General features: G+C 36.9%; 1 long non-coding RNA gene across 2 annotated transcripts in view; it reads right to left on the bottom strand.

The window, feature by feature from the left end:
- The window catches only part of LOC122239628, a 174,041-nt gene that overhangs the window by 106,417 nt on the left and 52,862 nt on the right, over window positions 1-14,762 (bottom strand). For both annotated transcript variants that reach the window (XR_006218897.1, XR_006218898.1), the window contains exon 2: window positions 11,453-11,527. This is a non-coding gene — a long non-coding RNA (uncharacterized LOC122239628). The remainder of the gene's footprint in view (window positions 1-11,452; window positions 11,528-14,762) is intronic.

The raw sequence follows: 14,762 nt of genomic DNA, 5'->3' as shown, positions 1-14,762 counted from the left end.
AAAGGGTGTTTGTAAATTGTAGCCTGTTTTTCCTTTGAAATGTGAACCATAACACTCTTGGTGATACTAGAAACCAAAGGCCCTTAATTTGATTTCATTGCACCACAGATAAAGAACATCATGCTTGTTTTGTTGTTTTAGTGAAGTAGAAAACATTGCCCACAGGCAAGAAACTATAAGAGAAAAAGGCAAGAGAAACTTTAGTTATTTTATAGAAAAAGAAAGAAAGAAGGAGCCCACATTTGGTAGGACCCTGTCCTTATCCAGGGGACATTTCATGTTAAGTGGCAGAGTCTATTAATCCAATAACAGGATTTAAGAAGAAAGTCTACTATCTTTTGAATTTAAATAGATCTCCCTATCATTCATTTAGCACTTTATATATTTTTGAGATTTGGATTTTTAAAAATCTATTTTCAAACAAATTCTTTGTTTATATTAAACTTCCTGTTTTGATCTCTAAGAAAAATTTTCATATCTATGTATCTATTTGGATTCAGTGACATTTCCTTCCAGAATTAGATTTTTTTTTTTCTGAAGAGTCTGGGAAGAACTCAACCACACGTGGATATCCTGGTGAAAAGTGAAGTGAATTCACCCTACCAGTCACTTGTCTGTCCTCATTTTAATTTAAATACACCTTCTATATCCTCTGTCAGCTTGTCTCACTATTTCTCCAGGTCCATATAAAGAAACAAATTTTAACATTGCTTATAAAATTAAAAAAAAAAAAAAGAAAGAAATTTTATTCTCAAATAGAGGAGAGATTAAGTACTAAATTGCCTATGAAATAAGAAATTAGATATTGTTTTCCTGTAACACAGGAAACTATTCTTTTTTTTCTTTTAGAGACCCAACTCTAGTTTTATTTATTATTAATTAATTAATTTTTAAATAGAAATTATTATCAAGTTGGATAACATACAGTGTATACAGTGTGCTCTTGGTTTGGGGGGTAGATTCCCGTGATACATCACTTACATACAACACCCAGTGCTCATCCCAACAAGTGCCCTCCTCACTGTCCATCACCCATTTTCCCCTCTCCCCTGCTCTCCCCCCATCAACCCTAGGTTTATTCTCTGTATTTCTAAACTATGTGTTTACAAACTGGGTCTTATAAACTTAGTGAGAACTCATAGTAGAAATGAGATAGCAAATAATCTCCATAGAATGTAAGACACTTGTAACCTGCAAGGCTTTCAGCTGCCACAAAAGTAAATATTTTAGTAATATTTATAATTCTTATTATATTTAAAGTGAATAAAAGGAGAAGGAAACATATCTAATAATTAAATAGTGATATTAATAGGTTAAGCTTCCATAACACTTTGGAATGGTCAGGTTTTTTTTATGATTTTCACCTTGTTTAATCTTCATGACACAAAATCTAGATAAGGCAGGGAAGATGGTATTATTATTATTATTATTATTATTATTATGCATGTTAAAGTTGAGCTGGCAAATGGCTAGGCTTAGTTCTAATGGCTAGTAAGTAGCAAAGCCAGGACTTAAATCCTGGTGCACTTTTTTTTTCATATATTTATTTGAGAGAGAGACAGAGAGAGACAGAGAGACAGAGCATGCAAGCCAGGGAGGGGCAGAGAGACAGGGAGAGAGAGAGAATCCCAAGCAGGCTCTGCACTGGCAGTGGGGCTCAAATAGACATGGGGCTCAAATCCACGAACCGTGAGATCATGACCTGAGCTGTAGTCAAGAGGCAGACACTTAACCAACTGAGCCACCCAGGTACCCCCAATCCTGGTGGACTTTGACTTCAATGCAGTGTGTCAAAAGGGTAAACGAAGTAAAGTGTCTTTGATTTTTATCCAGAAATTTGGAATAAAGCTATCACTTTTGTAAAAAGGGACAAGCATATTTCAGCAGTGGATCTTTTTAATATATTCTTTTATGAAATACTTTACAAGATAGTAAATAGGTTTTTTTTTTATAATAAAAATACAGCTTAAATAGCAAAGCAATAATGTTAGGCAATTTCTTTTCAAACCTTATCATGAAAGGCTTTGCAAATTTAGAAACTAGAAATCACGATAAAAGCTTAATGACTAAGACACTCATTCTGTTATCATATCTTTTAGAAGCAAATACTGCCATTAGTATAAAACTTCATTATAACTTTTTAAAGTTTCTAGCAATTTAAAATTTCAATCATTTGAAATATCCTAAATTTAAAAATCAGCCCAAAGCCAGCTATTCATGAAAAGCTTGAACAAAGTTTTCAATTATAAAAATTATGATATATTTTAGCACTTCTTAGTATAGGCAAAGAAAATTACCACCATAAAAGATAACTTTCTTAAAGCCACTTGTATCTTGCCATTGGAGCTTTTGAGCCTTGTATTTATTTATTTACTGTTTATTCATTTTTGAGAGAGAGAGAGAGAAAGAGAATGCAAGCAGGGAAGGGACAGAGAGAGACACACACACACACAGAATCCGAAGCAGTCTCCAGGCTCTGAGCTGTCAACACAGAGCCAGATGTGGGATTTGAACCCATGAACTGTGAGATCATGACCTGAACCAAAGTTGGAAGTTGGACACTTAATCCACTGAGCCACCGAGGAGTCCTGGAACTTTTGAGTTTTTAACCGAATGAATATAAACTATGGATTGAGGGGTGCCTGGGTGGCTCAGTCCATTAAGCATCCAACTTTGGCTCAGGTCATGATCTTGCAGTTGGTGAGTTCAAGCCCCACATTAGGCTCTCTGCTGTCAGCCCAGAGCCTCCTTTAGATCCGCTGTGCCCCTCTCTCTCTGCCTCTCCCCTGCTCGTTCTCTCTTTCTCTCTCTAAATAAATAAATTAACTTAAAAATAAAAGAAACTATGGATTGATAATATGCTAGTATTTTATTAGAACACTGGCAGAAAAAGATCAGATATGAGACTTCTTGAAGTCTATTAAAAAATGTTTCACGATTGGGTGCTTGGGTGGCTCAGTCAGTGAAGCATCAGACTTCAGCTCAGATCATGATCTCACAGTTCCTGAGTTTGAGTCTCGCATCCGGTTCTGTGGAGCCTGGAGCCTGCTTCAGATTCTGTGTCCCCCCCTTTCTCCCCCTCCCCAGCTTGCACTCTGTCTTTATTTCTCTCAAATATAAATAAACTTTTAAAAAATTAGAAAAAAAAACATAAAAGTTTCAAGATCAAAGACACAAAAGCACCTTGTTAATATAAGAAAGCACATTCATGTATAAAGCAAATACTATACAGCGTGATTTTGGTATCAATCTCCACTTCTCTCTAAGTGTGCTTAGGAGACGTGTGTCTTCAAATCTCATCACTCAGTTCTTCTTTATTGGTTATAGTTCTGAATTTCAGTACTCCAAATTGACCTTCACTAGAATGATCAATTGCATGGCTGGGCTTAGCATAGCAATTTCAAGGAAATTCTCAGTTTCTCATTGTATTTTCGTAAAATTCACAGTTTAAATGCATCATCTAATTCTTACTTTGCTTTTTAAATTAAACAATTCTAAGAAATATTATAACTTAAGGGATGGATGTGTAACTCAGCTCCCTCACAGTGTATTATTTGTAAAAATGTCTCCAGAGGTTCTATGCCAGGAAATATGCAGATTGTCCTGCCTTTCAGTAAAAAGAGCCTCTGAATCCCTATCCCCCTGATGTGACCACATCCCACCCTGCAATCCAGAAACCTCTGCTAGCACAGTCAGCCTGGAGGTACACTACTTAATTGTTTGATCCTCACGTCATGAATGTTTTTCATGCCCATCTTGAAGAGCGCCCTCCCATCATCTCTTGATGGTAGAAAGTTAGTGTCCTTTTAAGCAAGGCATTGATTAGTCTAAAGAAGGGAAGAATGAAAATTACAGGCATTGTGGTATGATGAGGGTAAGACAGTTATGAACAAAAATAAAGAGAGTTGCCACATGTAGGTAACTACCCATTCTTTCTTTAAATTTCATCTTTAGAAAATGGGCCTGGCCTCCATGTCTTGCCTTACTGGGTATATTTTCCCATAAGGCTGTGAAGAGGGGTAGGGTAGCCATTGGTTTCTTCCAAGCATTCAAGTTGTTCTTTCTAGACACAGAGCCAGATTCAACTTCCTCCCTTGTCTTGAAGTTAGGAGGGATCACATGACTTGCTTTGGTCCATATCTTCTGAGCAGAAGTATCACAAGTCACTTTCTAGCAGATACTTTAAGAGTCAGTACATCATTCACCATGACCCCTTTTATCCATTTTTGCAGTCAGGAAGGAACAGAGATAGAGCTCCCTTAGCCTAGGATCCTGAGTGTGAATGATATAGAGCAAGACTCCCCCTCCAGATGACCCATGATAAACAAGTAGCATGAGCAACAAATATGCCTTTGTTGTTTTCAGTCAATGATATTCTAGAGTGGTCTGTCATTACAACAAAAGCTATCCTGTCTTGACTGATGTAAGAATCAAGTTGAATAAAATGTAAATTGCTTCAAAAAGTTTAAGGCCCACCTAAATAGAAGCTCTCATTTCCATGTGAGATGCTTCATATTCATAAGAAAGTCTCTAAGTTTATTGATTCATTGAAAGGAATTTGAATTGTTCAGTCTTAATATTTGCACTTTCTCAATCAACAAGAGTTTTGCTAGCAAATATATTGACGAACAGAAGATTTTGGAAGTTGCATAGGTAGCTTCCTTTCAAAGTGAGACATTTATCATAGAGAAACAGAACAAGTTACTAGTGGACAATAAATACTTCTAGAATAGGAATCCTTATTTTCCATGCCAGAAATCCATCAAGATTCATTAATGGAGCAACGAATTGTGCAAAGCTTTGCCGGCCATTCCCGAAGCGGAGCCCAAGGCAATTTGGTACTCATGGGTCTTTGTGTCCCTTCTCATTGCCTTCAGGATTTTTGCTTGGTCATCCAATGTGGGTCCTGATTAGATTGCAACATGAATAGCAGGACTACAGTTCTAAGCTATATTTGAATTCACAAGTAAAAGATTTTGGGGGGCCAAGAATAGGTAAAGATTGTGTAACTTAATACAATGACTGAGAATCTAACAATTAGAAAACCCCTAAAATACATGTCAAAATGATAAGACCATCAGATGTTATTCCAATAAATACATTTTTTCCTTTCTTCTCTCTTCATTATATTTCTATGTAATTGAATTCCATCTTTTTGCTCCATTAGCCTTCAAAGAAACTATTACCAGGTGCTAGGCACAGGTAATATCAAGGCCCTGCAACAATGCATTAAGTAATTTGCAAACATACAAAATATGTTAACAATCTATCAATGCATTAAATGGTTTTAAAAAGGGCTGTTAGTAATCAGTGGTGGCAAATGTCCAGTGTGTAAGGAAAATAGGGAAATGATGGTTGTAACTCTTAATACTACCTTGAAAATAAGCAATATATTTATTGATCTGATCTTTCAAAGTAAACTTCTCTGATCTAGTTAGAGCAACTGTTTTGACTCAGTTTATAATGTTTTTGTACCATTATTTGATACTTTAAGCTATGGGACTTCTTATATCTTAATGTTTAGTGGCAAAGAAACTGTAAGTAGACACTTCTTTCCTCTAAAACTGATCCCAAATATATAGATGTTTTAATTTCTACAGTAGCTACAATATGGGCAGAATAAGGTAGTCAAAGAAAGTCTCCAAGTTCTGGTCAGAATAGCAGTCACTATTTTTTCCTTAACCCTACTCTGCTTGATTTGGGGGAAAAAAAAGCATTTGATGTGTTCTTTTTTTTTTCTCCAAGGGAGATCAGGAGAGCAAATGTGATGTAGGGTGTCCTATTTCAGGGCTTTTTAAGGACAATATTCTGATCTCTTAGGCTTAATAAGCAGATTTTTTAAAGCTTGTGCAAGAAATAAAAGCATTCCTTCACTGGGGTGACCTGGGAGTCTGAGGAGTTCAGCTGTCTTCACCTCAGAGGCATTCTGCCCCACTTGAGGTAGAGGTAAAATGCAGGCTTGAAAAAAGAAATCTATTGAGCTGAATGAGGAGCAAACATACACATGAGATGCTCAGCTAATAAAATCAGTAGGAGTAAATCGTTATACATTTTAATATGCTTAGTGGTTTTTTTCTTTTTCTCACTGAGCCACTGTGGGTGTGGAAGGTATCTGATCAAACATGAACATCTTGAAAAATTTCTTTAAAATAAGGGTAAAAGGCACAATGAGTGTGTACACACACACACACACACACACGCACACGCACACGCACACGCACATGCAGAGGAAGACTGCTTTAATTTTATTTTATCTTGTGAAGTTTAAATTGCTACAGCTTTCTGATCCAACAAGCTGATAGTTTAGGACTCCACACTTCCAGTTGACTGCCCTTCCTGAAATATCCTTTGTGCTTCTTTAATCTTTAAACAGCCCGTGTTTTGCTTAGCTAGTCATCCCAAGTTTTTCCTTTCTTCCTTTTTTTTTTTCTGAAAGAAAAAATTGGGATGTGGCCAAGCTCAATGATTCAGGGGACTCAGAGAGAAATGTTGTCCACACAAATAGTCATTCTACTTCTGAGAAATCACTGGTGGATTATTTCATTATATTTCAAGTTTCCGTTGTCTTGCTTGTCAAATTTCAAAATTGGTTTTATTTTGAGATGGAAAAGTGTCTAAGTTGAGCCCACAGAAAACTAGTTTAGTTAAGAAATGAAAGTGAAGCAGATCACAACAGCAAAAGTGTAAGAATATCATGAGAAAGGAATTATAATTATCAACTGAATAGTTAAAATATCTGAGCTAAAGAGGTTGCAGGTAGTAAGTCTTATAACTTAATCCCACTGGTGAGATTTTACTTGCCAATTTGCTGATTTTCCCCCCAAATGCTTTTTACCACTCCAATAGTGAGAATACTGTAAGCTTTGAACAGTAAAGTATCAACATGAATAAGATCTGTAACAGATTCACTACACTGGAACAAAAAAGACCAAATCATTATTAAAGTCATCAAATTGTAAATGCTATCACAAACATTACTTGTATTGTAACTGTAATTGTAGGGGATATTGTATTTTTATTGCCTACTGTCATAAGTAGGTATGAAAAACACGTCAGATTAAGGGCATTGTTTGCAGTAATTAAGTATTTGCTGTAACCTAAGATAATATGTAAGCTATTGTATGCTCCATTATATATACACACACAAAAAGACACACAAAAAGCCTTACAGAAACAATATAGAAGTTGGATATGTTTACCATGACCTTCACAGCCAGCATTGATTCAGTAATAGTATTAACTCAAATTCTTAGTCAAAATTCACTTTTCAAATAATTCTTGAAAGGAGAACCAGAAAATAATCTTAAATGAGAGTATAAGAAACTCTGTAAAGCAAATCTATAAAACTTCATTCAATGTAATGGTTCAGAAAAGTACTTTGATCATGTTTGGACTTGACTTAATCACAATCATTGCACCAACAGTAGACCATAGAAACACCCACTGTTTACACTGATGTATAACAATTGTTACTTTGTAGATAGTAGTTGTGCATTCACTTTCTGAGTTTCATTTTCCTCACCTGTGAAGTGGGGAAAGTATTAATCACTGCTCCATAGGATGAACATGAAGACTGATTGAAATAATGCATGTCAAGCAGCAATTCAAGTGTCACGGCCATAGAAAGTTCTTTCAAAAACAGTCCAGATAATTCCTCTCCTGTGTCCTCCTAATTATGCTGAGAATAAAACCCACTGTATCATGGCCTTTCATGGCCCTGAACGTCTGGCACTTGCCTACATCTCTTTCCTTACTTTATTTTATTTTATTTTATTTTATTTTATTTTATTTTATTTTATTTTTTTTTAATTTTTTTAACGTTTATTTATTTTTGAGACAGAAAGAGACAGAGCATGAATGGGGGAGGGTCAGAGAGAGAAGGAGACACAGAATCTGAAACAGGCTCCAGGCTCTGAGCTGTCAGCACAGAGCCCGACACGGGGCTCGAACTCACGGACCGCGAGATCATGACCTGAGCCGAAGTCAGATGCTTAACCAACTGAGCCACCCAGGCGCCCCTCTTTCCTTACTTCATACCATGCTTCCTTTGCCCAATTGGTCAGGCAGGAGGAGTTAGTTCCTTTTTGCTCATAGGAGGGTCAGCCTGTTTGTTCTATTCAGGCCTTCAATTGAGTAGAAGAGGGTCACTCGCATTAATGAGGGCAATCCAGTTCACTCAGTCTACCAATTCAAGTGCTAATCTCATCCAAAAACATCCTCGCAGACACCTAGAATAATTTTTTACCAAATACCTGCACAGTTGAGTTGATATATAAAATTGACCAACACAATTTGTAAATGGCCATAAAAAGTAAAATTTAATTGCTATACAGATTTAAAAGGTTTGAAAGAAGACTTCACATCAAAAAAAAGGCTACGAGCTCCCTCATTTATTCTTCAATTCTTCTGTTTACTCAATGGATATTTATTGGGCATTTACATGGGAAAGATGCTATTTTAAAGGTTGGGATTATAGCACAAAGCCCCACCCCCAAGGAGAACAAATGTGTTGGCCATCTGGACATCACCTAGACCACAGATTCATGCAACATTACTCCTTGCTCTCCTGCTAAGATGATGGCCATGGTGACCCAATTCCCACACTTTCTATGGCTCCCTACCTGTCATCTCTCTTGCTTGCCAAGGCTTCAGGCAAATTGGCCACTACATTTCTCTTCTGTATTCACCCAGATCCACATTACTCATTAAGAGAGCTGCTGATTAGGGGTTCAGTCTGAGTCTGTGGTTTGATTAAGCCTTTTGATCTTCTCCTCTCCTCTCCTTTCAATTGTGTCTGCTGGGCCAGGCCCACATCTTCTGTCAACCACTGCACCTGGACTGCAAAAGACTCTCCCAGCCACTGCAGAAGCCATCTCACATAAGGAATGTATGCCTTCAGTGTCCTACTGTACCCTCCGTACTGTTCTATAGCTACATCTAGTTAGCACAGGTCCTGTGCTTCACAGCTTGGCAACCTTCAAGGATGGAAATCATCATGATCCCCATTCTGCAGATAAAAAAACAAAGGTCAAGAGATTTAAAAAAAAATCTCCAAGGTCACACATCTCATAAACGATGGACCTGGGATTTAAAGTCACACAGCCTAGTTCTGGATACCAAATTCTCCCAGCTGTGTTATTCTGTCTTCATCGTCATTATTCTCCTCCCAGGACACCTTCTATCTCCCTGCGTTTCTGCTTCCACCTTCTGTCTCCTTTTTTCTATCTGCCTTCAGTTTGCTTTCTATTAACTCTTTTCTAATTCCAAGCCTGCTCAGCTGTCTCTATCTTGAAGGGGGAAAAAAGACCTCAGTTAAACAAACATACACACATCTATTTGTTCACTACACCTTACAGTAAGGCAACTAAACCCTGCCAAATATCAGCCTGCATGTCTCCCTTCATGCCAACTTGCAGAAAAGCAATTTCTACTTTAAAAAAATCATGTCTCTCTCTTTCTCTCAAGCCCTGTAGTCTACATTCCTCTCTCTCTGCCAGAATTATGCCTCTTCATCCCCCATCTGTCAAACAGAATGGCTTTTTCTGAGCTCTTGTTCTACATGACTCTTGTGTTCTATGTGATATTGTGGACCAACCCCTGAGTCATTTGGAATATTTCAGCATAGGTTGAATCTCTGAATAGAACGATGGTTCTCAACTGGGAAGACGTGAAGGGAGGGCAATTTTATCTCTAGGGGACATCTAGCAGTATCGGTGAACAGTTTTGATTGGCAGGACTGGGGAGTGCTACTTGCTTCAAGTGAGTAGAGGCCAGGGATGCCAGTAAACACCCTACAGTGCACACACAGTCCCCTCCACAAAGAATTGTTACCAAATGTTAACAGTGCCAAGGTTGAGAAACGTCTAGATAGAGCAAAGGGAAATGAGAATTCTTTAAATTTTCTGGAGCTTGCACTCCAAGCAGATCCACTAGTTTAAACTATCGTAATGGGATTACAGAAATGCCTGTTCCATCTCTGTTTTCCTCTTTGACATCTGGCACAGACTCCAGGGATTTGACAAAATGGAAAAGGCAGCAGAGGAGCACATCCCGACCAGGTCTGAGTGTGTGTCAGCATATAACACCAAGTGCTAATTCCCAGCTCCAAATTCCTAAGAGGTTTTCAGTTTGGATGCCTTTCAAAATCTACCTGTGTGCTGTGATATTCAGGTCAGCAATGGTGCTCCTATTAGCAGTGCTCAAGATCCAGTTTCATGAAACTAATGACAGGGAATTTTCCACAGAGAGCCTTGCTCACCCTACTTCTCCTCATTTTGGACTTGATTTGGGAGAACAGAGCTTCAGTTTCTGGTCTTCACTGCTCACGTATAGGGGATTTTTAGGAGTTGGTTGCAGACTTACTAAAAACAAGATTTTAGTCACACTCAGTAAGGTATGGGACACTTAAGCTTAATTCCTCATATAAAAAATGTAAATGTCTGATACAGCTGTATATTTTCAACAAATATTTGTTGAATAAGCTACAAATCTTTCCATTTTTGTTCCAGAGACTGACATCACCAAATCCCCACCCTGAACTCCATGGTCCTCTTCAACTCTAGGACCTCTTCAGTTAGACCAATTAGACCACAGGCTGGTCCCAACTGACCTTCAAGTTTTATTTCTCACTAATTTTGTTTATGAACCCCTGTTCTATTCAAATCAGTATAATTAAAGTTTCAAAACACTAAGTCTGTTCCCATGAGTATCTCTGAAGTACAAGACTTGTACAATAGAAAAAAAGCCTCTTCTGAAAATGTAAATTCTAGCAATGAGGCCCAATAGTTTAATTATTTTTCAGGGGTAGTACTATAGTGTTAAATGTTTACTAATCCTGTTTATGGTAAGAAAAAACTCTTGGCACAAAATGGGAAAAAATGAAAACAAAATGAGCTTTATCCAAGAAAAAAAACAATGTATAAAACAGGCTCCTATCCAGGGATCTAATGCTAGGACATTTGAAATTTTACTTTTCAGACAAGTAGAAGAAGCTTGCCAAAATGTCAAAATATGTTAACAATCCATTTCTTTACCTACCTCACTGCCTTCCAACAAATGCTGCAGTACACAGAGCATTGAACAATCTCCATTTTTATTACACCTTCACCAACAATTTGAATCAATTCTACAAAGTTGATTTATGTGTGATCATAACTAATATTAAAGATGCTGCATCAAAACACCCTACTTCCTGGGGACATCAGTTCCTTTTTCCGCTCTGTGCTGTGGAGATTCCTTATTCTCCTGAAATCTTATTGTCTTACCTAGTTTACCATTTTTAACTCTCCATTGCTATGTGGTTTGTTTGTTTTTTTTCCTTTCATCTAAAATCCTCTCCCTCCCATGAATTTCATTTCATCCCAGCTATGGTGAGTGGCATACCACAGGGGTTGGAGCATTTTGGTTTGAGAATCAGACATTTCTGGACCTTGGTCCCCATTTTCTCACTTACTAGTTGGTACTTGAAGACTCTCAGCCTCAGGCAAGATGGCTACTGCTCCTTCAAGCATTGCTTTCGTGTTCCAAGCTGAAATAAAAGGAAAGACCAAAAGTGAAAGTCCTTCCAGCAAGGCGTTACCTTGGAATGAATACTTTCTGCAGGGACACTGGGATATATCTCACTGGTTAGAACAGTGTCACATGGCCACCCTAGAAAAAGAAGGATATTAGGATTGATTTATCTTGCTCCCCCTATCTATATTAGAGGAAATTGAAGGGTTGAGGGAAAAGGGAGGTTGTAATAATGCCTGTTGAATCACCTTTCATTCTTTGCCATGGAGGTACCTCTCAGAAGGTATGGGAGTCCCACCAATGCAGAAGGCTTTTATGGCACTTCTATTCATTTGTTCAATTTCAGTGTATTGCTTGCATTTAAACTTACATGTTCTTGGTCATGTAGATTTATGGGTTATATTATCTAATTATAACTTAATGAAACCTCACATAAAACACAAGTGCTTTAAAAACAATTCTTGTGAAATGGAAACAAACCACAAGAGACTCTTAATGACAGAAAACAAACTATGGGTTGACAGAGGGAGGTGGGTGGGTGATGAGTTTGATAGGTGATGAGTACAAAGGAGGGCATTTGGTCTGATGAGCACTCAGTGTTGTATGTACATGATGAATCACTGAATTCCACTCTTGAAACCAGTATTACACTGTATGTTAACTAACTAAAATTGAAATAAAAAAAGAAAAAAAATGATTCTTGCAAGGAAACCATGATATGAAAATATTAGTAATAATTAAACACAAACTACACAAATTCATTATCACATACATTCTGTGATTGAAATGATCACAATCCAAGAAGATTAAAGTTCAGGCAAAACATCTTGAAATTATCTAAAAGACTCAAGGATGACCTCATCTGAAGTATATATGGGATCTTGAGATGCTAACATGAAACCATCATGGTTTGCCTGAAAACACCCAGAATTTAAAATATATAAGTGCCAAGGATCCAGAATGTGAAAACACACCTCTGTAACTTTTTCTTTATTACCATTTAAGTTCATGAGATTCTCAGTCCATGACTTTAAATTTTTCAGTAAATTTGATAAATATTCAGAACTTTATTTTGAAGTTTTCTCATCCAGACAAAGAGATCTCAAAAGGAAAATGTGTGTTTCGTTGCCATAGTAATGTTGGCTGAAATGACGTGAAAGATAATACAGTGATAAACTAAAATGCATGCCTCTGTCATCAAGTACTATTGGAAGATTCATGGAGGGATACATTGCTGATATAGATTTGGAGGAGATATTATTTGAATAAATTATTCAGTGTGGGAGAATGGCTATGGCGTTGGATAAAAGTACAAGTATTTTTTTAAACATCTCTCAGCTTAAGGCATTTTTTAAAGATTCTTTTTCACTAATGACTATATAAATAAATGTATGCTCATGAACTACTGAAGGGAAAAAGGTACAGGAGATTATACAGTCTTGCCATAAAATGGATTATTTAATGTGCTTATGAGGAGAAGTTGTGCTATAATTTGGTAACAGATTAATTCAAAATTACAATGTCCTAATATATCAACAGTCTTGGTCACACTAGGTCTTTTATGGATCTATTGGCCTTTTCCCCAGGGAGCTATCTCCTAAGCAATGGCCTAGAGATCCAAGGTGCTTCCATTTTTATGCCCCATCACAAGACAAGGCTGCCAGGTCACTGTTGCAGGTAAAGAATGGGCTGGATCTTCATGCATGGACTTTTTACTGCCTTGGGCAGGAAATTACTCTGGTCACTTCCACTTGCAATCCATTGGCCAGAATTAGTTGATGGCTTCACTAATTGCAAGATGGTAAGAAGTATAGTTTCCTGTGTGCCCAAGAAACAGGGAAGAAATGAATGCTGACAACCACTACTACTGTTTTCTACATCTAATAAACACATTTTTTTTGAATGGAGGAGTGTGTAAAAGTAAACATTATGGAGCACTTTCTTTGATGGAGTAAGAAAAGGATTCCAGGGCAAGCACTATGGAGATAGAACTATATGTAAAATTCATTTGTTGCATGTTTTACAAATAATGTATGTTAGCAGTGAGGTTGAGGCCAGGATGTCACAGATGAGGTTAATTTTAAAATTCAAAGATTTCTCAACTCATCAGAATCTTTAAAATATTTATATGAGTTGGAGAATAACCAGGAGAATCATTTGTATTTCACAGAAATTTTCTAGCAATCTAATGGCAATGTATGATACAGTTATGGAACTCAAAGATGAATTATGTGTTTCAAAAAGTAAAACAGCAAGGGTTCTAAATTTTTTTTATTATTTCTGTGAGGACAAATGGCTGTTAGTTTTAGGTTGCCTGACATATATTTTTGGGAAAAAAGTATTCAAAACTTCAAGATAAATCACCAATTTGATGTTTAAGCAATAAATGGAAAAATAATTACCTTTCAAAAAATCATACTATCAAGAGAGTATTTTGAAAACAAGTATATAGAATGTAGAGATACTTCACTCATTATTATTATTTTTATAAATTTTTCTTGTATTTACTTTTGGGAGAGTGCAAGCAGGAGAGGGGCAGAAAGGGGGACAGAGGATCCAATGTGGGCTCTGCACTCACAGGCTGACAACAGTGAGCCCACTGTGCAGCTCGGACTCATGAGCCGTGAGATCATGACCTGAGCCGAAGAGGGACGCTCAGCTGACTAATCCACCCAGGTTCCTCGATATTTCACTCATTATTAAAAGCATCATAGGAGTTGTGTGTACATAATCACTATTATCTATATACTAAAAACAGGATTTTGAAAGTGCTCAAGAATTAAAACAATCATTGAATAATTAATGGATAGGATTTACAATAAATAAATTATACACACATATAATTTGGTAACCACTAAAATCCAAATCTAAATAAGTTGAATCTAGAACAGCTTAGTGCCTATGTAAAAAGCCCTCAGTAAAGGTGAGTGGTGAGGGTAGTGATATACAATAGAACCACCTATTTATGTGTTAGGGGCCCATCTGAGCAAGTCGGGTTGCAAGATCAGAACCAGAAGACTAGTTCCTAAAAAGATCAGTCTAGTAAACTGTAAAGTCACAATCATGACAAAAAAAATTTCATTGAAACACTCAACAAGAATTGAATACTAAACTTTATTTTAGGAATTTCTTTAGGAACTGGGAATACAAAAATAAATAACCATAGTAACAGTAATAATACCACCAGCATTCTTGAACACTTACGTGGTTAGCAACTTTCATGTGTATGAACTTATTTATGACTCACAATC

The sequence above is a fragment of the Panthera tigris genome, chromosome B3 (assembly GCF_018350195.1).
Source record: "Panthera tigris isolate Pti1 chromosome B3, P.tigris_Pti1_mat1.1, whole genome shotgun sequence".
Lineage (NCBI taxonomy): Eukaryota > Metazoa > Chordata > Mammalia > Carnivora > Felidae > Panthera > Panthera tigris.
This window is presented reverse-complemented; position numbering and strand designations above follow the sequence as displayed.